The following is a 20465-nucleotide window of genomic DNA, read 5'->3' on the forward strand; positions in this document are numbered from 1 at the left end:
TAAGTTACAGAAACAGAGACACAAAGAGAAAGCCTGTTCCTGAGGAGCACACACATTCTGATACAGCCACTGACTATTCAAAGAAGTACTGTAATATATGACCAATCACAAAGTTCAGAAATACGAAAGGCAAAATAACTTCTTAATACCCCTTGTAGGGAAACGGGTAATATTCTGAAGGCACAGAGGAACAAAAACCACAGAAATTATCTAGCAGGAGAAATAACTATCAGTTATTCATCAACATAAATGGAATTCGCTGATGTTTCTCATATACACTGTCTTTGCTCCAGCAAGCAGAAAGGTCAGTGAGGCTGGGACCACCACTTGATACACACGAAATATTTATTACATTGTGGTTTTCCTCTTCTAAGCAAACTACCATGAGTATGAATCACCTCTGAATGATTATTTAATTCTTCTAAAGATTTACGAGTTAGCAGACACTAATGCATGCTGGTTTTATAGGTGATCCAACAAAAGCAATGAGGAGACACAGAAGAGGAGGAATGATGATTTACCTCTTCTCTGAAAACAGCCTGAGAGAGCTGAGCTGGTTCAGCCTGGAGAACAGAAAACTCCTTAAGGGGAGACCTTAGAGCAGCTCCAGTGCCTAAAGGGCTGCAGGAAACCTGGAGAGGGGCTTTGGACAAGGGCCTGTAGGGACAGGCCAAGGGGAATGGCTTTAACCTGCCCGAGGGGAGACTGAGATGAGCTCTTAGGCAGAAGCTCTTCCCTGTGAGGGTGCTGAGGTGCTGGCACAGGGTGGCCAGAGAAGCTGTGGCTGCCCCATCCCTGGCAGTGTTCAACCTGCTCTAGTAGAAGGTGTCCCTAGGACAAAGACTGTTAGTACAGTCAGTGAACTCCACACAGATCCATAAGTTCACTCAATTGTAACCACCTCACCTACACCCAAATTTTCAGCCTTCCTAGCATCAGAAACTGTTGCCTAAGAGCTGGGAAAATCTGTTGGCAGGAAAGTTCATCATTTCAAATTACTGACCGTGTACACTCTTGCTGTTGCCTGTTACTGTCCTGGCCAATGGCTCTGCTTAGCTCATATTAAAATGCTTTCAAAATAACTAAATTCTGGGACAGACCAAAAGCACCAAGAGGCCTTTATGCCATTTGGGATAATGCAGAAGGGTATTTCTGAGGCAGAGAATATTACAAGTCTGTATCTGAATTGAGGAAAAAATAAGTTGTAAAAATAAGTCAACTGATAGCAACAGCCTGTAGTCCCAGTAACTGTCGCTGTGGAGGCAGCACCATTTCTACGGCACATTCTTCTGAAGGAGAGATGAAACTGCCACAGGAACAGGAGTTATTTAACCGGTATGCAAACTGCTAGGCTAACTCTGTGTTTCTACAGTGTAGGTAAATAGACAGATCCTGGTCTCAATTACTGAATTTGGCTCCATTGACAACACTGAAAAGATTTTTTTTGCCCTGAAAAGTCTATTTAAAAAGCCCTGAATAGCACCAAATCATAATTTACTTTCTGCCCAATACATCATGTTTGTGTGTTTAAGCTTTGGAACCCAAAACACACTGTGCTGCCTGAAAATCTCAGGAAAAGGAATCCCAACATTGAAGAAGAAATTAACTTCATCAAAACAGAGAGCTTGCAACCTAGAGGAATCCATGGCAATGTGGGAGATGACTAAAAGGAGGAACTGATATAGCTGAATCCCACACGTACTCTATTTACAAATCAGAGCTGCTCTGTTAAAATCTGGGCTGTTTACTCTCCTCCTATTTTAGTCCACACAGCTCAATTGTATATATCCAAATTTAAAGCGATAACTTCCTCCCTATTCACTTTCAGACGTTTCCTTCCTTCTTTTTTCTCAATGCTTGTCCTCACACATATCACTCAGGCTCTGATTCTGTCTCCTGCCTTCACCAGCGGTCTCCTCCCTCCCTGCTCACCCACATCTTGTCACTTCTTTCACAGCCTAGTGGTTCCCTACTGGGTGAGGGACGCTCGTCCACTGTCAAGCTTTCATCCCAAGTCTGGAGTGGGATCTACACTCAAAGGCCCATGTGCTGAGCCATCCCTTAATCACCTTACTTCATTCTTTGTTACAGCTCCTCTCCCATACGTGGTTTATTTGACAAAAGGGAGCATCTTAAATGCAAATGGATTTTGCACACTCCATCTTGCTGGTAGCATCATTGTTCACTCTGCTCAGAGTGGCTGCCTGGCTCCTGAGCTGACCAGAGGCTGTTCTGGCCTTTTTGTGTCTTCTGCTCCATACTTCTCTTGCTTTTTAAATATCAGCGTGTTGCTCTTCCCTTGGTAGATTTAGACAGCACAGCAGGAGAAGCTACAGCCAGTGAGCAGCATTTGACTGGGACCATCCTCCCTAAATTCACAGCTAAACACAGCCAGAAGTCTCTTTAGATTAAAAACTTCTTTTCTCCTGCAACACAGTACAAATATCTTGTATCACTCTTATTCCTCCCCTGGTCATGCACCTAAGTGTCATAGAATTGTAGAATGGGTCAGGTTAGAAAGGACCTTAAGTGTCCTTCTATCTCACGCATGCTGTCACTCACATTTCTCTTGCATGTCTCAAACACCAGAAGGTTCCCTTAGAGGATCAACCCTCAAAATTAGATCCTGACTGGGTTTAAACCACGACAATGTTCAATAAAGAAAAGTGGGTGCATACTACCCAAGAAAGAAAAAAAGAAACCTCTTCGCATGAGATACCTCAAAACACAGGACAAAGCACTGATAAATGGAATATAGGAATAAATGATAGCGTCAATGCATCAAAAAGGAATTTCAATGTTATCTGTATGATCTGCAAGCATTACAGAAGTATAGGAAACCTATATTGTTACAGTTTGAAAAGTCTATTCCCTTTCAGGAAGCAAAACTAACACACAAATAGAGCAGATGTTACTTCACAAATAAGGAATACAAAGTAAAGGTATTTTAGTGTACCCACGCACTGTTCAAAGTCCGTATTTTGTCACTGAATTTTGATGAAGAAAGAAAGTACCACCCAATAAATTTCCACAGTGCAAGACCCATATTAATGATTAGCAAGGCAGGTCTCTCCACTATTACCTTTTTCAAAGCTTCTCTAATGATCACTGCTAATTTACCTGACCTGGGTGATCACATTTGAAGAGTATCAGCCAATACAGATGGTCTTGAGCAGCACAGTTGCCACAGATCAGGCTCAGCACTTACCTAACAAAGGAAGGTTACAGCTCTCCCATTGCCACTGTAAAGCACACAGACAAAAGCAAAACCAAACAATTCTGAAACACAGAAAATGATCAGATGAATTCTTTGGGAAAATATGAGCTTTTCAGTGGACTGTTTTAAATTAGATGTATAATCCCATTTTTAGTGGTCTTATGTGATAAATTTTCACTTGAACTACTCTTCGCTGATCAAGGAGTTGGAAAGGGCACCTGAAAGCAAAGCCCCTGCATACCTGCGTGCCCCGCTCCTCTCCTTCATGGGAGGTAAAATGCCAGAAGTTGCAGTCATGCCCCATCACTCACCCCACAGGCTGGTGTAGAGCTTGCTGGCAGTACCACGTTACAGCTAGGTCTGTTCAACCTGGAGGACAAGAAGGCTCAGGGGAGACCTTGTCACCATATTCCTGTATTTAAAGAATGGCTACAAAAAAGAGAAAGACTCTCTTATTACAGGGAGTCCCATGGAAAAGACGAGGGGTGATGGGCACAAATTACTCCTGAAGAGATTCTGACTGGACATCAAGGAAAACCTTTCACCATGAGAACAACCAGCCGTTGGAATAATCTCCCCAAGGAAGTGGTGGACAACACTGGATTTCCCAGCGTTGAACACTTTTAAGATTTGGCTGACAGGGTGCCGGGACCTCTAGTCTAGGTCATACTGTGTCTAGAAAGACTGGACCAGATGATCCTTGAGGTCCCTTCCAACCTGGGACTCTATGATTCTGTGATTCTATCCATAGTCTCAGGAGTACTGGTTTCATAGAATCACAGCCTGGTTTGGAAGGGACCTTAAAATTAGTTCTAACCCCCTGGCACGGGCAGGGACACCTTCCACTAGAGCAGCTTGCTCCAAGCCCCCGTCCAATCTGGACTTGAACACTGCCAGGGATGGGGCAGCCACAGCTTCTCTGGGCACCAGCGCCTCAGCACCCTCACAGGAAAGAGCTTCTGCCTAAGAGCTCATCTAGTTGATGAACAGAGAGCAATCTTCAATACCCTCCTTAAAATAGCCCCTGAACCAGAATGTTGCCCCAGGATTCCCAAAGATACAAGCAGGAGCGGGATACCTCTGTACTTGCACATGGCTCTGAAAATAGTTGTAATACTTGCATGTCTTCCCACATACTCACTGTACACACGTCCCAGCAGTCACAGAATCACAGAATCAACTCGATTGGAAAAGACCTTTAAGATGATCTTGACTCACTCTTAGGAAAGAGGGCAGCTAAATACCCTTGGTACCACTGTGGTCAATTCAAATGGACATGTTTTATCAGTGCTGATCAGTTTAACAGCAAATATTTTGTAACCAGACACTCTATTTAGACACCTTTCTCCAAACACTGTCAGCTCATCACTGCAGTAGGTTGGAACTGGCTTGCCATATGCTCAGTTTGGCTTTAGTTCAATCTCTTAATCTCTTCAGTGATTAGCACCAAACAATAAGTCTTCATGGTAATCTGCTTCATCATGGTTACTGAAGGGAAGAGTAAATATATTTTGATCCTGTTGATGAGTAGAGTCAAGTAGAGTCCAAATTTGTACCTCCAGCACAGTGCTCAGTTGAACTCACTGCTTCCAGCAGAGCGTCCAGCCATACAGTTGTGTAAGTGGTGTAAACCAGAACAGAGCCATACACAGGTTTTGGCAAACACAGCAAACCCTGCAGGCCAGAGCCTGCCTGCTGGTTACACGTGTGCTGAATGTGAGGGGACAGAACAGACTGCTCATAAAACTTGTATAAGGTCTGGCAGGAGCCCAGAGCTGCAGGGACCAGAAGCCCCATGGCAGTGACAAAGGACTGCTCTCATCTTCCAGTCCTACATGACAGAACCACTACATCATATTTTCCCTATGCAAAGCAGCATGGCTTGCACCTCTGCAGGATGTTCCACAGGCAACCTTCTCCCTGAGAAGCTCCCTAGGGATACTTGTGTTCCTTTTGCTCAGTGCTAGATTTTTCAAGTGCTCCACAAGTGCAGATGAGGCCAGATGTTGCGAAGATTTCCACTCCTGGTTAGACACCTAAATAAAATGTGCATATTCAGAGGTACTACTGGCTCCCTCTGTGACATTTTAATGCCAGCCAGTGTTGACACTGCAGTAAGGCTAACTTTGAGCAATTAACACAGTGTAGCCCTGTAGTTTTAAATCCCTGCAGTTAATATTCTCTCCCTATTTTAAACCATTTCAACGTTCCTTTCAAGCTGTTCCAAGTGCACTTAGCTCTTTTGTTCATGTGTCTGTACTATCAGCTGTGAGAAGTGTTATTAAGTTGAAAATAACTTTTATAACAGTTAGGTATCCCTTCAGCAAAACCTGTTTTGCTTTTATCCTCTCTTATTTCTCTTCCTCACCACCATCACCACCTGTTGTTTCTCCCATGTTTTGCCAATGAACTGGCAAGATTTCACTTTGCTGTGGGAAAGGACTGATGGGTTGTCAGAGGTGTTAACTTCAGCATGTTTGTCAAGGATGCTCTTTTATCTGACTAGTTAGAATCTGCACTTATATACCAGAAAAGTATATTCTGGGAGCTTGGGATGAAAAATAAATGTTTTATTTAACTGGATAGTTCACTGCAATGTTTCTCAAAGTGTTTGTTTCCCAGAAGCCACTCCAGAGAAGACACCAGTTCCCTGGCCTGGTCTTAGATTTTTCAACTGCAGGCTAATGACTAATGATGCAGTAACTCCTAAAGCCATAGCCCAGCATTAATTTATACAATTATATGCAAATCCAAGAAATCAGGCAGGACATAACAAGAAAAATTAATTGAGTCAATCTGCCTTGTTATGCTGCACCCACCACCACAACACTTAGCATTGTGCCTTGCCTTCAAAGTGAAAAAAGCACAAGAGTCCCTTCTGCAAGTCAGCTACCATTATATATCCCCACACTCGAAATAACAGCTCCTTTTGTTGTTAATTAACATTACTACATAAATAACAACAATGGATAAGAGAAACAGGCTTCCTTCACCAGCAGAAGTAAAAAGAAAATGCAGTCACTAACATGTTGTGTGTGTTACTTGCTCTCAGAAGTGCCCTGCCAGGTTTAGCCCCTTTGTTAATTTATTTATAAAATCACTTTGTAAAATTAGTTGTTTATCACAGAACCCATCGGAGTGCATTCTCATCTGAGCATGTTAGACGTATATGCAACTCCCACAGCAAGGAGATGAAAGCTGTGTATGCTGGTACTTCTGTTAAAAGGAAAAGTAAATCTCCAAAGTTCCTAGGTATACAGAAAAATGAACCTTTCAGAAAAGGACAAGAATATAAGTGGCAAGGAAATGCATTCCTATTTCTCTTTACAGACAACTGCAGCAAATAACACCTTGTAGCAGCTGACATGCAGGAGCAACCCAAACTCCAAGTGCTCCTCCTGAATAATTTTGGTAGTCTATGTGAAAGAAGATTTGCAACTGAGTTTTCTCTTCTTAATCAAAGATGAAGAGAATGAAGCCTTTGATAAAATCATCATATTTTGCAAAATCATCATATTTAGAGTAACCACCTGTACTCTTCCAGCAAGATATAACCCTAGTTAAATCACATTTGAGGACAGTATAGGACAGGTTGAGCAAACATAGTAGACACAGTCAAGATTTACATGCTGCAGTGAGCTTCTTCACCATCGCACAAATACAGCCCAGATCCCAGCAGAAACACAGCCAACCTTTATCAGGTGGAAACTCCATCCCCATGTGGACAGCAGAGAACAAAAGAGCAAGGGGGACAGGAGGATGACCTCCACCTGAAGACCTTCACATTGCCAACTCCATCCACATGCAACTCTGCTGAGCAGCCTCCTCCTGCCTTGAGGTGCCCTGGAGAAGCTGGGCAGGATGCAAAGCACCTCCAACATAGTCCAGCACTGCAGCTAAAAGGAGAATAAAAAGATTCCTGAATGCAGAGGCAAAAGGAAAACAGCCTGACTTAAGTCAAGACAAATCCAGATTTACTAAATCCAAATAACACGGTCTCAGATGCTGTTTCTTCTCATTGATCCTAGCATGAGCAGCTTCTTCCATTCTCACCAAGATCACAAGTCTTAGATGCCCACCTAGCTGTGTGTTTAAAATCATGTTTTCTGAAGGTTTACATCTTCCACAGGCTGTACTACAGCAGCCTACCCTAGACTGGGTATGCACTTGCTCTTGTTTCTAATCCCTTCTTTCATGATTCCTTGGAGGTCCATTTAAATTCAGAATCTGTCCCCTCAGGCTATTTTGTTCCTTGACTTAATTAGAAGGCAGTTTCACTCCTCCCCCTACTATACTAATAATTGCAGCATTGCGAGGAGCCCTTCTCAAGGCGTTTACCTTTCCCAAGGTCAAACACCCTCCTGCCCAGCAAGGCCATTTGCAAGTCTTGTGCAATGCTCTTTTGAACAAGGCATTTTAGAATTCATACCAACCATCAGCAGCTATACCACATACAATCATGTAACAGGGATTCGTGCACGGGGCTTGTTACCATATCCTTTGGTCAGGAATCAGGCAGTCTGAGAGTAGCTATGGGCAAGGGAGTGACTGACGCCTCACTCCATTTTTGAGAGAGGCTATGGCAGGTACTAGAGCTGAAATCAGGACGAAAAGTTTCCCTATTATACATTACACATCTGGTCTTCCATTCACATCACTATCCCCATCCCCATCTGCTTAAATCACACCAGCCATAGATTTCCACTGCATTAGCCACTAGGGACCAGATTTAAGCATTGCTAAAGTTTGCTAGAGGTGGCAAGTATATGCAGGACTTCCCCACCAAGCACAGCCTAGACTAAACACACCGATCATTTGACAGAAAAAAAACTGATGTCTATTTTGAAAGAAATAAGTCATCTGTAAACTGTCTTTTGTAAAGGTTGACACATAGCTGGAGGCATTCTTTGCCTCCTTCCACCACCCTGTATTAGCATTGTGGAGTCTAATTGAGCCACCTTCTAATTGCCATGTCCTTATTTGCATGTCACAGCTAAAGACACATTATTAACCCATGACCTGGTATAGGCAGTTTGACTTGGAAGTTTTCAAAGCTTCCTCACAGCCTGGAGCACAGTCTGGGAGACAAGAATCAGGAAAGGAGAAGAATTCAGAGTTTTTTTCCAGTTGTTTGATGGGCTAATAAACTAATGGGAAGAGAGGAGATTAACCTTTCTGTCACTGTGCAGAACTGTAAAAACAGATCCCCTGTAGCCACAGCTGTATGGCTCAACATCTGTTATTTCTATATTCTAGGTACCAAATTCCATATGCTATTTCCAACACACAGCACCTGCCTCATTGAAAAGATAAAACAGGAGAACATAATCAAAAACGTGCATTCATTTTAAAGGCAACTCAACCGAAACAAAAGTCATTTATAAAAAACAAATAACAAGCAAATAATAGCCTCTCCTGGAAGCAAAGTCGCAGAAGAATTAAGCAGAAGTTGACAGAGTACCATGATAATCTTTAAAGCTCTAATCAGACACTGACTTGAAATAGATGCACCTCCATAAAGGCTTTTTGCAGGAAGCATCTATTGCAAAATTCTATGAGTTGAAAGCAAAATGCTCCCAAAGCATCCAAGGAAGCAGACAGCGCTGCTGACAACAGCTGGTAACAAACACATTTTTCTAATTCTCATCCATTCTTGCCTCTTTTGAGCTGCATAGAAATTTCTCCCACTCCAAAGCCATCATCCCAGCTTCAGGTGCTGGTTTGTAGCAAATATAGCAATATAACAACATGGAAATGGAAAAAAGCACTACAAACAAGAACGCTATTTGCAAAGCCAGCCCAAACACCAAGTAGAACACAGAAAATAAGTATTATAGAACGATTTGAGTGGGAAGGGGCCTTAAAGCTCATTCAGTTCCAGCCCCCTGCCATGGGCAGGGACACCTTCCACTTGGAGCAGGTTGCTCCAAGCCCTGTCCAGCCTGGCCTTGAACACTGCCAGGGATGGGGCAGCCACAGCTTCTCTGGGCACCCTGTGCCAGCGCCTCAGCACCCTCACAGTAGGGAAAGCCAGCACTACTCATCAAACTTAAATGCTGATAGTGGGGTCACCACCATCCCCAAGAAATGTAATTTAACACTTAAACTGTCACATCATCTTCCCTTAATTTGTTACAGGGCGGTATTGCTGCCTGGCAGCTAAAACAAACCTCGTTTCACTTGTAGTCAATACTATTGTTGTCTGAATTCAAGCACTCACTGCTTGTTTCCGACAAAGATTTTCACAAGCTTGGGCAGCACTAAAGTCTCATTTCATAAAACCAGAGGAACCTGCAGCTCTGTGGGTAAAACCTCTGTGGGAGTCGCTTCTGCCCAGGGCTGGACATACAGCAGGGCAGCAGCAAGGAAACCAAGCACTGCTGTCACTAGACACCACACAACTATACAAGTGGTTTTACCTGTGTTATTAGCTTCAGCAGCAGGTGACAAACACATGGGGAATATAAAGAAACTCCAGCAATGCTGGCCAGCACAGGTTGCTGGCAGACATGGTGCTCTTGCTGCCAAAGCCTGATCTTCACTTGATGTTCCTTTTGCCCCAGGCTATTATTTGCACTTCAGAGTAAGCATAAAATACTCTGGAATACAAGTTACTTTGCAATCGATGCAACCAGTTTTAGACAACAGGTAGGGAAGAAACCACCTCACCGCAGGAACCCTGCTTGTTCTCAAGAGTGTGGGAAGCAGATGAAGAACACTGGTTGCCCTTTCCCACCTAATACAGGCTTTCAGGATGGGGACGCCATAATCTCTCTTCTGTAACATCACAAGGCCAGTTGCTTTCTTACACTAGTTGCAGCAGAGGAGTGTTCTCCTCCTTCTATTCAGTGATGCACGCCAGCCCCATTGCTCATCAGGGCCCAAGAGACATTCCAGTCACTGAACCTGGCCAGGGCTGAGCACCAACATGCAGCTTGTCCTCTCTCCCTTCAGCCCGCAGATCCAACACAACTGATCATCAGGGTTAAAGCAAGCTGCAAACAGCCGCATTTGCTGTTCACCGCAGCAGAGACACTCCTGAGTGCACCAAGGCAAGGAGGAACCTGCTGAGTAAAAAGGCCATTTCCATACAGTCATTTTACAGATGCGAGTCCAACTTGAACTCTAATCACAGTAATCACCTCGTTGAGCCTGGACCAGCTTGAGCCTCTACATCAGCCCTCCCTTTCCTCCTTCCTCTAATAGCATTATAGTCCCTTTTGCCACAATAATGTTAAGGAAATGTATTTTTCCCCAAACCAATTTCCTATTGGTATAGTGGAATTTGGTAAATTTTTTGGTGGGGTATCAAACTGACTGCTGTTTCAGGCACCATGGATATCTTCAAACTACTTTTAAAGGGTATTTTCTTCTATATACATACAAGAAAAAAACCTACCCATATCTTCAGAGAGAGATATCAAATTGCTTTCAGTGAATTTCTGCCTTGCCTCTCAAGTCTGAGAGAATCTGAGTTTGAACGTTTATGTTTAAATACATTTTAATACAGTCTTTATGACTTACCAGCTAGTGCAAAGTCAGCATCCCACTCCAGCAGCAGAGCTCCTACTTCTCCTGCCTACTACTGACAGCATTAAGCAGGGCTTTGCTCAGAGGTGAACTCCATTCATCTGATCCAACATACTGACTTTTCCTCTTGGTTTAGCGCCTACCTTCAGTGCCATTAATCCATGAAGCTCCCCTGATCCCCACCAGCTTCACATGAGCACTGTTGCTGTAGCAAGCCCCCAGCAGGCTTCTGTTTTGAGACATGCAGTGTTCTCTACAAGCCTGAAAAAGCAAAAGTTGTGGGCTCTAAATGATCACCTTTATAACATAATGAACTCCCAGTCCCCTCCAGTCCACACTGAGCAAACAGAGATGCTCACCTGCAGAGATGGAAGGAGCCTGAGGGACCACTGGCCCGGTTCAACTGTGCCACACCAGAATACACCAGCACACACAAGGGAGGCCTCAACACAGCTCACGTAATAACACTTTCCCCTAAGAATAGAGTTGCAAAATCATTTATCAACTAAATAAAGCGATAATGAAAAATAGAACAATTTGTTTGCAGATTCTACAGGTTTCCAGTAATAAAGATTACTAATGCTTCATTTTGGGCCACTGGTTAGCTAATTTAAACTTTTTTCTCATTAAGCAGACAATTCATTTAATTTGAAGAGACCAGGTTCTTTCTAATTTTATTAGCATTTGGCCCTTTTCCAGCTTGTCTTAATCAAAATGCTCATTATTTTTGCCTGGCTGTTGATGCTAATCTAGCTATTTTATGGATACTAAATTGGAAGCAGAAGGGAGAGTTTTGTTCCTACCAAACAGCTGTGCTGCTCCATGTATACGAGCCATGTCCCACTCAGCCTTTCCCTGGCAGAGGCATCCCTGATGACACTGCTATGGACCAAGAGCAACCTTTTGTGTTAACACAGGGCAAACTGCAGATCTCTGCTTTCCACAGGAGGAATAATTGCCTTTGCTTCCCTCGTGTTTTAGGAAGCAGAAAGGGCTAACACATAAGGACAAGTTGAAACATTAAATGTTCAGGAGCAGAGACTTGCAAGATCTGATAGCCATAAATTTCCCCTCTATCCCAGAGCATGCCACATTATCCCTCCTCACCTGCTAGTCTCCACTACCCTCTGCTCCAAGCAGTGTCTCTTCTCTCTCCCACAGTCTGCATGATTATCAAATCTGGTTAAGCTCAGAGCAATAGTCTTCAAATTGAATCTAACTTTGAACATTGATGCTTATGAGCCTCAGGCTTTCCTGTTATTCTGAACTGTATCAATTGGTCTAATAAGAGATATTACCTCCTTCACAAACATACCAGCCTCCCACTGTTAGGGAGCTTTTTTCTACTTAGACTGCTTTCTAATCATTTATTTGGAGGCAAATTATTCATGGCCAAGGCCTGCATATTTCTGCTGCCCTGCTTCTTTAAGCAGCCTCATGAATGCTGCTCTGTGCCACTTTCCTGTAAGTCAGTATATGTGTGTGTGCACAGGCAATCCACTGAGAGCAGCAAAAGGCAGCACCATCCTGAGCAGGTGTAGGGGAAAAAAAAACAACAACAAACACACACATCAACAGCCTATTTCCTCCTCTCTGCAATAAAACAGCTCCCTGGTATGACAAGGGAGGGCTGAAAGACAGAAACGTGATTTGAGCCAAAGAGATGGTGAGTTTGCTCTGAAGAAAGAATGGTCCAAAAGCAGGTGAGGAAGAAAAAAGGGAGTACAGAGAAGTTGGTCTCGGTCATTCAGCAATCTGGCAGTGAAATCCCTTCGAAAGGATGATCTTAAAAATCTTTTCCAGCCTAGTTGATTCCATGATTAAGGTGGAAGCAGAGCAGGCAGGGAGAGGCCACAGACACGCATGCTGGCAAGTGAGCCCCAATGCCCCAGAACACAGGAGGTGACAAGTGGAGCTGCTTCAGGGACCTCTTCACAGCTGGAACAGAAAGAAAGGGAAAGGGGGTGGGAAGGAAAGTCCTGCAAGGATAGGAATCAAAGACCCAAACTGCCTCAGGACAGAGGAATGGCAGGTGCACAGTAGGCAAAACGAGAAAAGATAATGGATGTTTCAGTGAGTAAATGACAGAAAAGGGCAAAAAGAAGAGAAACTTGAAGGATAGGAGAGAAGGTTGGGATACATCAGATATTATAGAATCCCAGACTGGTTTGTGTTGCAAGGGGCCTTAAAGCTCATCCAGCTCCAATCCCTGCCACGGGCAGGGACCCCTTCCACTAGAGCAGCTTGCTCCAAGCCCCTGTGTCCAACCTGGCCTTGAACACTGCCAGGGATGGGGCAGCCACAGCTTCTCTGGGCACCCTGCGCCAGCGCCTCAGCACCCTCACAGGGAAGAGCTTCTGCCTAAGAGCTCATCTCAGTCTCCCCTCTGGCAGGTTAAAGCCATTCCCCTTGGCCTGGCCCTACAGGCCCTTGCCCAAAGCCCCTCTATTTATCAGGTGTTTTTGGAACAAGGAAGTAGATCTTGCCAACAAATCTGTGGAAGAGAACAGAGAATATCTATTCCTCTGTGCATGATGAAATTCAATTTGTACCTTTGGTACCTGAACCTCAGTGATTCATTCATGTGACAAGAAACCCTGCAGTCAGGGAAAAGCTCCAGACACCATGACCCTTAAAGTTTTGCCTCTCACACTTTCTTGCAAAGCAACCTAGAAAACCACCTAGTTGCAGTGTCTACAAGTGGGTGCAGACCTGATTCTTCATGACAGAGTAGTTGCGTATGGCTCACTGCAAAGTCAGAACTGTATATCGAGCAAAGCTTCCCCTTCTGACAAGGTCACTCATATCTTCATGCTTGCAGCAACTAAATCGTGAGTATTCTTATTAAACTGTGAACAATCAACAAAGCTGTCCAGAACTACGATTCTGCAGGGTGTGATCCAAATTTGCAACCCCTTTTTCAAATTTCATTAACAATGCAGAAGAAGAGATGGGAGATGATTCAAAATGGCAGTGGAAGTACAGCACAGAGGTAGAAACGATCACTTGTCCGAATACAGGATGAGGAATGGGAGGCTGAACACCAGCTCTGCAAAAAAGGATCCAAGGTGTAGTGCAGGTCATCAGCCAAACAGGAACTGGTCTCATTATGAAAAAGGTGGACAACATGATAAGAATAAACTGGTCCACACTAAGACAACTGGAAAAAATCAGCAATGAAGAGAAATCTAGGAAACAGCCCATGAACAAAACACATGAGAGGGAGTTTGGTCCAGAAAAGGGAATCTATTAGGACACATAATAACTTTCCACATAAGGAAAATGCTGATGCAAAGGAAACAGCACTAACACAGGGGTTTTTTTGCCTGTCTTTTACAGAAAGCGTATGAAGTAACAGGTTTAAGTTACAGACCTAGAGATGCAAGATTGAGATTACATATCAGGAAAACTTTCTAATGGTAAGGATAGTTTAAAACTGGCCTACACTGCTTTTCTGCAGTCCTCTGGGATTTTCCTCTTCCCTTACAATTTTGAAGATAGCTGCTTATCAGGGATTCTAGCAAACAGAGCCAACGCTTAAATACTTTTCCATCTCCTAAACTAGAGCAAAATCATATTCAGTATGTGTTTGTCTAGCCCACCCTTAAAAACCTCCATCAGCAGATTCTACAACCTCATGAAGCAAATCCCATTTTCAGTTAGAAAAGTAAGCTATTATTTCAGCCACTTTTCCGTTCCAACTGTTTAAAGGTTTTGGAAACGGCTATCAGAGTGCTCAGTTTGTAATACCAAAAGAAAATGAGGTTCATAGTAGAAAGTATAAGCAAACCAAGAAGGATACAGCAGACTGAACACAGCCATATGCTTCTGAATCCACTCTAGCATCCTTCATGACAACAGTGCTGTAAAAATGCAAGTAAAACAGAATGTGGGACCAAAAATGCAATGTACATGTCCTAGCCTCCTCCTCCATTTCCTACAAGTTAGATTTGGGATTCTCCAAGGAATATTTTTGCATGACAAGTACCAAGCTGTGGTACAAACTCTGCAGAAACCCTTTTCAGCAGGCTGCCAGCGCTGCCTTCACTTGTACAGACGCCACTTCTACAAATAGATGTGTATGACTTTCCATGTATAGCTGCATGTGTGCTGGCTCCACAATACAGTTGGCAGTCACCCCTGCACAGCTGGTTTTCCATGGGAAAATCCTTCTTCTGCTACAGATCAGTAGGCAGGGAGGCACAACAGAAGGCAGATCAAGCTATGGCTCTGGGTACTTGTGTACTTTTGGAGAGGCTTCTGTGCCAGAGAGATAGCCTTCAGCCAGGTCCACTTAGGCAGATCAGGGTAAGTGTCATGTGCTTTGTCTTGCAGAGCACAGATAATTCTCACATTCATTCTACATTTATGGTTTGAATTTACAGCCCCTTTAGGCAATATGGCAGTATTTATTTTTGCTGCATCCCTGAACGTTAGCAGAATTCAGAGCATGGGACTGGACTGTCACACCACATTCCCCCATTTGACTCCCATCTGCACTCCAGTATAAGCTTTAGGGCACATTATGATGTTTTGGGGCAAGAATAGACAGCAGTGACCAGAGGAACAGGGGCACACCGAGTTCACATTTTACTGTGTCTCCAGCAACAACACAGGTACACCCACACTCTGCTGGTCAGTGAGAGCCCATGAACAGAGCTCCAATTGCCCTAAACCAAAACAGTGATGAAGATCAGACATGAGCTATGAATGGAAGGGGGAAAAAGAGTCAGCACAAATGCCCATGGAGCTGGCAGTACTGCCCAAGGGTCAGTAAAGTTCCCAATACCCAGAGAGAGTTATGATGTCAAGAAGCACATCCCACACTTCTTCCATCACTGAGCAGCCCTGCACTGCTCAGCAGAGGGCTCACCGTACCCCTCAGCATCCCAGCTACATGGGTCCCTTTCCTGTGAGAGCGTTTGAGCCCTGCTCACTCTGCCATAGCAGCCCACACTGGCAAACTGAGATCCTTAAACCTCTGTAAGTTGCAGGCAATAACACCTACAGGGTGCTGCCTAGAGCTGGGAAATACTTTTCCACTTTTCTAGGAGTTCCCACTGCAAGATGGTTGATGCTGGCTGGTACTGAAGTCAGTTCCCTGGAGTACAGCAGCATTCTGGGTACCACTCTCAGGAAGGAGGTTGGTTTGCTCCCAGATCTCTGCCTTAATCTGTGTTTAGCATCCAAACCCTCCAGAGAGTTTCTGCTACCACTTCCTGGGACAGTGATTTGATGGAGAGGACACAACTTTTGCCTGACTTCCAGAAGCATATCATATTTAAATAGGCAGTTGCTTGCTAATGTGTACAAAAAAGGAGATGCATGAATTCAAATTGGTCATAATTTACTGAAAAACATTCCAAATAAACTGTACAACAAGCCCAAGGGAACATTGATTGTAAGTTTCTATTTTTTCTTTTTTAATGAATCGGGTTTTGAAGTCATTAGCTTCTTGCCATAAAGCTCTGTTCTGGTAATTCACTGCCACCATTTTTTAAGTAGTTCTATAAAAGTAAATGAATTGCTAGAATAAAATGAGCTGTATTTTTCCCCCACTTCTCTGAAAGGCTCACATCTCAGCTGGTTTTTCAAGCAGCTGAGCAGTACCTGGATGCTTCAGCTCTGACTACAGCGCTTTTCTTCCCTTGCACTGTTCCTTATTATGGTCTCAATTAAACGAAAGCTTCTTGCTTCATAGCTTGGCTTGGCAGTTGTTCTTTCCACATATAAGGCAGCTCCATGAAGTATTTCCCCATGCTTCCTATCTCATCAATTCATGTGAGCAGTCAAAACTTACCATTGCTGCCTACCCCACTTTGGAGAAGAATTTAGAATCATGGCATGACAGACTGCTTTATGTCGGAAGGTTTCTTAAAGCTCATCCAGCTCCAATCCCTGCCATGGGCAGGGACCCCTTCCACTAGAGCATCTTGCTCCAAGCCCCTGTGTCCAACCTGGCCTTGAACACTGCCAGGGATGGGGCAGCCACAGCTTCTCTGGGCACCCTGTGCCAGCGCCTCCGCACCCTCACAGGGAAGAGCTTCTGCCTAAGAGCTCATCTCAGTCTCCCCTCGGGCAGGTTAAAGCCATTCCCCTTGGCCTGTTCCTACAGGCCCTTGTCCAAAGCCCATTTCCAGGTTTCTTGCCGTCTCTTTAGGTATTGGAAGACTGTTCCAAGGCCTCCCCTAAGCCTTCTCCTACTCTTTAGGGCAGGACTTCTGACAAGGACACCTTCAGATGCATTTGCATCAAATTTTGTTCTTTTTCAGAAAAGCAAGGTACCCAGCGGTGTTTTGAGTGGGTGCCAGAACAGCTAAAGAAGAAAATAAAAACAAATGTAAGAACCTAAGAACAGCATGCCTGAAGCCCTGGCTGTCACCCAGCTCAGTTGCACACCTCTGTCAGACAGATTGAGTACCTGACTGCCCCGCTGGACCTTGTGTCTCTGGTGCAGGTGAGCAGGTCATTTTCCTTCCCTGTCCTCCATAAACTTTCGTGGATGCAGATGCCTTTGTACAACCCCAAGAGCTAGGTCTGGCCCTCCTAGGCTTGGGCTTTCACATCCCAAGAAACAAAGCGCCCTTGGCCCCACCAGGTAGGAACACCTCTTTGCAAAGCCAAGTCCCTGCATGGAAACAAGCAGCACCAGCACAACAGGCATCACAAAGAGACATGCAGAAAGAGAGCACAGAAACCAACCTCCTTTCTGCTGTCACATCCCACCTACAGAAAGAGGAGTGACTAAGATTCACAAAGCCCCTGGGATCAAGGTGAGAAAACACTCAAGGTCTGTACATAAACACCAACTGTAATGGAACAAATATCCTGTAAACGCTGACCCTCTCACAATTCTATTCCACCTAAGCTATGGATCTTCATAAGTCAAGGTAGGCCCTGTGTTACAAGGGGACGAGAAGTGGGGGAGAGACTGGGAGATCACCAGTCCTGGATCCAGCATCAGACCTGCCAGTGGGGGTGGAGGGAGTACCACAGAGGCTTGTATGCACCCCTATTTATTATACCCAGTTCCTGGACTTCTGGAACCTTCCCTCACCTCAGTTCCAGGAGTAGCTGAGACACCAGTCAGTCAAGAGAGGAGGCACCAGGAATGTATCATGACTTCCCTTTCCTACTTCTGGAACCTTCTGTTGGAGCACTGTTTGGGCTTTCACTATAGTCACTTGGGTCTCATCCCTCCCACCTGCCTCATGCTGCCCTTGTGGCTCTTTCCCCACCAACCTGTGAGGGCTGTTTGTGACACATGGTTATACACACAAAATCATTTTTGAGCACGTTCTGCGAGTTTCAAAGCCTTCCTCCTACCCCATTCCTTTCATCTGCTCCACCTTGGTGAGGTCACACCTGGAACATTGTGTCCAGTTCTGGACTCCTCAGTGCAAGAAAGACAAGGAGCTGCTGAAGAGGGTCCAGTGGAGGCCACAAGGATGCTCAAGGGTCTGGAGTACCTCGCTTTTGAGGAGAGATTGTGGGATCTGGGTCTCTTTAGTCTGGAGAAGAGCAGCCTGAGAGGGGATCTCACCAATGCAGATTAATATCATAAAAGTGGCACCAGGAGGATGGTGCCAGGCTCTTTCCAGTGGTGGCCAGTGACAAGACAAGGAGTGGTGACCATAAACTGAACAACAAGTTTCACCTCCACATGAGGAAGAACTCCTTTGCATTGAGGATGTCAGAGCACTGAGACAGGGGGTTTGTGGAGTCTGCTTCTCTGGAGATATTCAAACCTGCCTGGACATGTTCCTTTTGTGACCTGCTCTGGGTGGCCCTGCCTTGGCAGGGGGTTGGAAAGGATGATCTCCAGAGGTCCCTTCCAACCCTAGTGATACTGTGATTCTGTGATCTACTCTGCGTTGAAACAAGTCCTCATACCGCCTGTTTTTTAACTCGCCTCTTTTTGGGTAGCTGTTAACCATTCCACCACCCCCCCCCCCCCCAAGGGTTTGTTAACCCTTCAAAAATAAGCAACTGTTGTTGTTTTAAACAACTGTACTGTTAAACTCCCCCATCCTCCCCAGTAATTTAACCTGCCGAGAAGCTTCTTAACACTAAGTGTCTCACCACTGATCGCATCCTCCCTGTTGTCTGGCATCACTGCTGTATTTTTTTGTTATGAAGTTTTATGAATTCTGGATGGTGCACTGTACTGAATAAATGTTTGATAATGCTACACCAGGAGGTGCAATGGGTCTTGCATGCCTGCCTTTGTGGCACACTAGTTTTCAGCTTTGCAGAAGGAGCAATCAAGGCTTTTGTGGTGCTGCAGACAATGGGAACAGACCACAAGCTGTGCTAAAGCTCAACCTGAACCAGAGAGTGATAGAGGGAAGACCCTGCTTGCAGGCTCTGCACGCCCAAGGCCAGGCACTGCCACCTCACTTTCAGTTTTCCTTAACAAAATTCTCCTCTCCAATATTAAAAGAGAGAAGCTGTTCCCTCACAGCACTGAGAAAGATGTTACTCATTGCCTAAAGAAAGCTGGAGAGGGGCTTTGGACAAGGGCCTATAGGGACAGGCCAAGGGGAATGGCTTTAACCTGCCAGAGGGGAGACTGAGATGAGCTCTTAGGCAGAAGATCTTCCCTGTGAGGGTTGCTCAGAGAAGCTGTGGCTGCCCAATCCCTGGCAGTGTTCAAGGCCAGGTTGAAAACAGGGGCTTGGATCAACCTGCCCTAGTGGAAGGTGTCCCTGACTGTGGCAGTGGGTTGGAAGCAGATGAGCTTAAGATCTTTTCCTACCTAAACCATTCTAGGATTGACTCTCATGAACAGCAACAACCAAAAAGTTGTAGAAATAAGAAGCAGAAAAGGGAATAAATTTCTCTGGTTTAGTGCTAGCTCTACATGACTCCCTGAAGAATTTTATGCAGCACAGCTTCAAGCTACAGGATTCAAAGCAAACAAACAAACAAACAAAAAAGCATCCTAACAGGAGGCTATTCAGCTATTTCAAGGCTACAAGGTTAGCAAACAACAAAAATACTTAAATGCTCTTAGTATGCTCCAGGAGTAGCTCTCTGCAGCAGTGTATTTGCTCTGTTTTCCAAGTGGACTAAGCAGAGCCACACAGAAACACTCAGGAGAAGCTACTACTGGCATAGGATACAGACATGCAATGACCTGTGCCATGAGCACTCGCACATCACTCTAATGTACATAATAGCCCATGCAGAAATGCAGGCAATAGAATCACAGAATTGTTTAGGTTGGAAAAGACCCTTAAGGTCATTGAACCTCACCATTAACCCAGCACTGCCAGGGCCACCCCTAAACCATGTCCCCAAACACCACATCTACTCATCTTTCTAACACCTCCAGGGGCAGCAATTCCACCACTGCACTGGGCTTTGCACTCCCTCATCACAGAAGATATTAATGAGAAAGGGTTTACTTTCTCACCCAAAGAGCAGAAAAGAAAGAAGATGCCAAGAAAAGGAAGGATAATGGTGTCTTGTCTGATATGTGACCTAATTCCCATCAGTGTGAATCTTAAAGAGCAAGGCCAGCGGAGACTACTTGAATCACATTTGTCTAAAGAACTTGTCCTTATAGTTTAAGCTATTTTTCCTTCAACTCCTGATTCTCCCATGGGTGGTATGGCAATGGTTGGGGGAGGTGGTTTTTGGTTGTTTGTGGGTCTGTTGTTTGGTTGGTTTTTTAAACTAGCCTATTTCAGCCTTTCACAACATGGTTGTCACC

This window comes from Pezoporus occidentalis, unplaced genomic scaffold (genome assembly GCF_034315485.1).
Source record: "Pezoporus occidentalis ecotype Australia unplaced genomic scaffold, CSIRO_AGI_Poc_V1 ctg180, whole genome shotgun sequence".
Taxonomy (NCBI): Eukaryota; Metazoa; Chordata; class Aves; order Psittaciformes; family Psittacidae; genus Pezoporus; species Pezoporus occidentalis.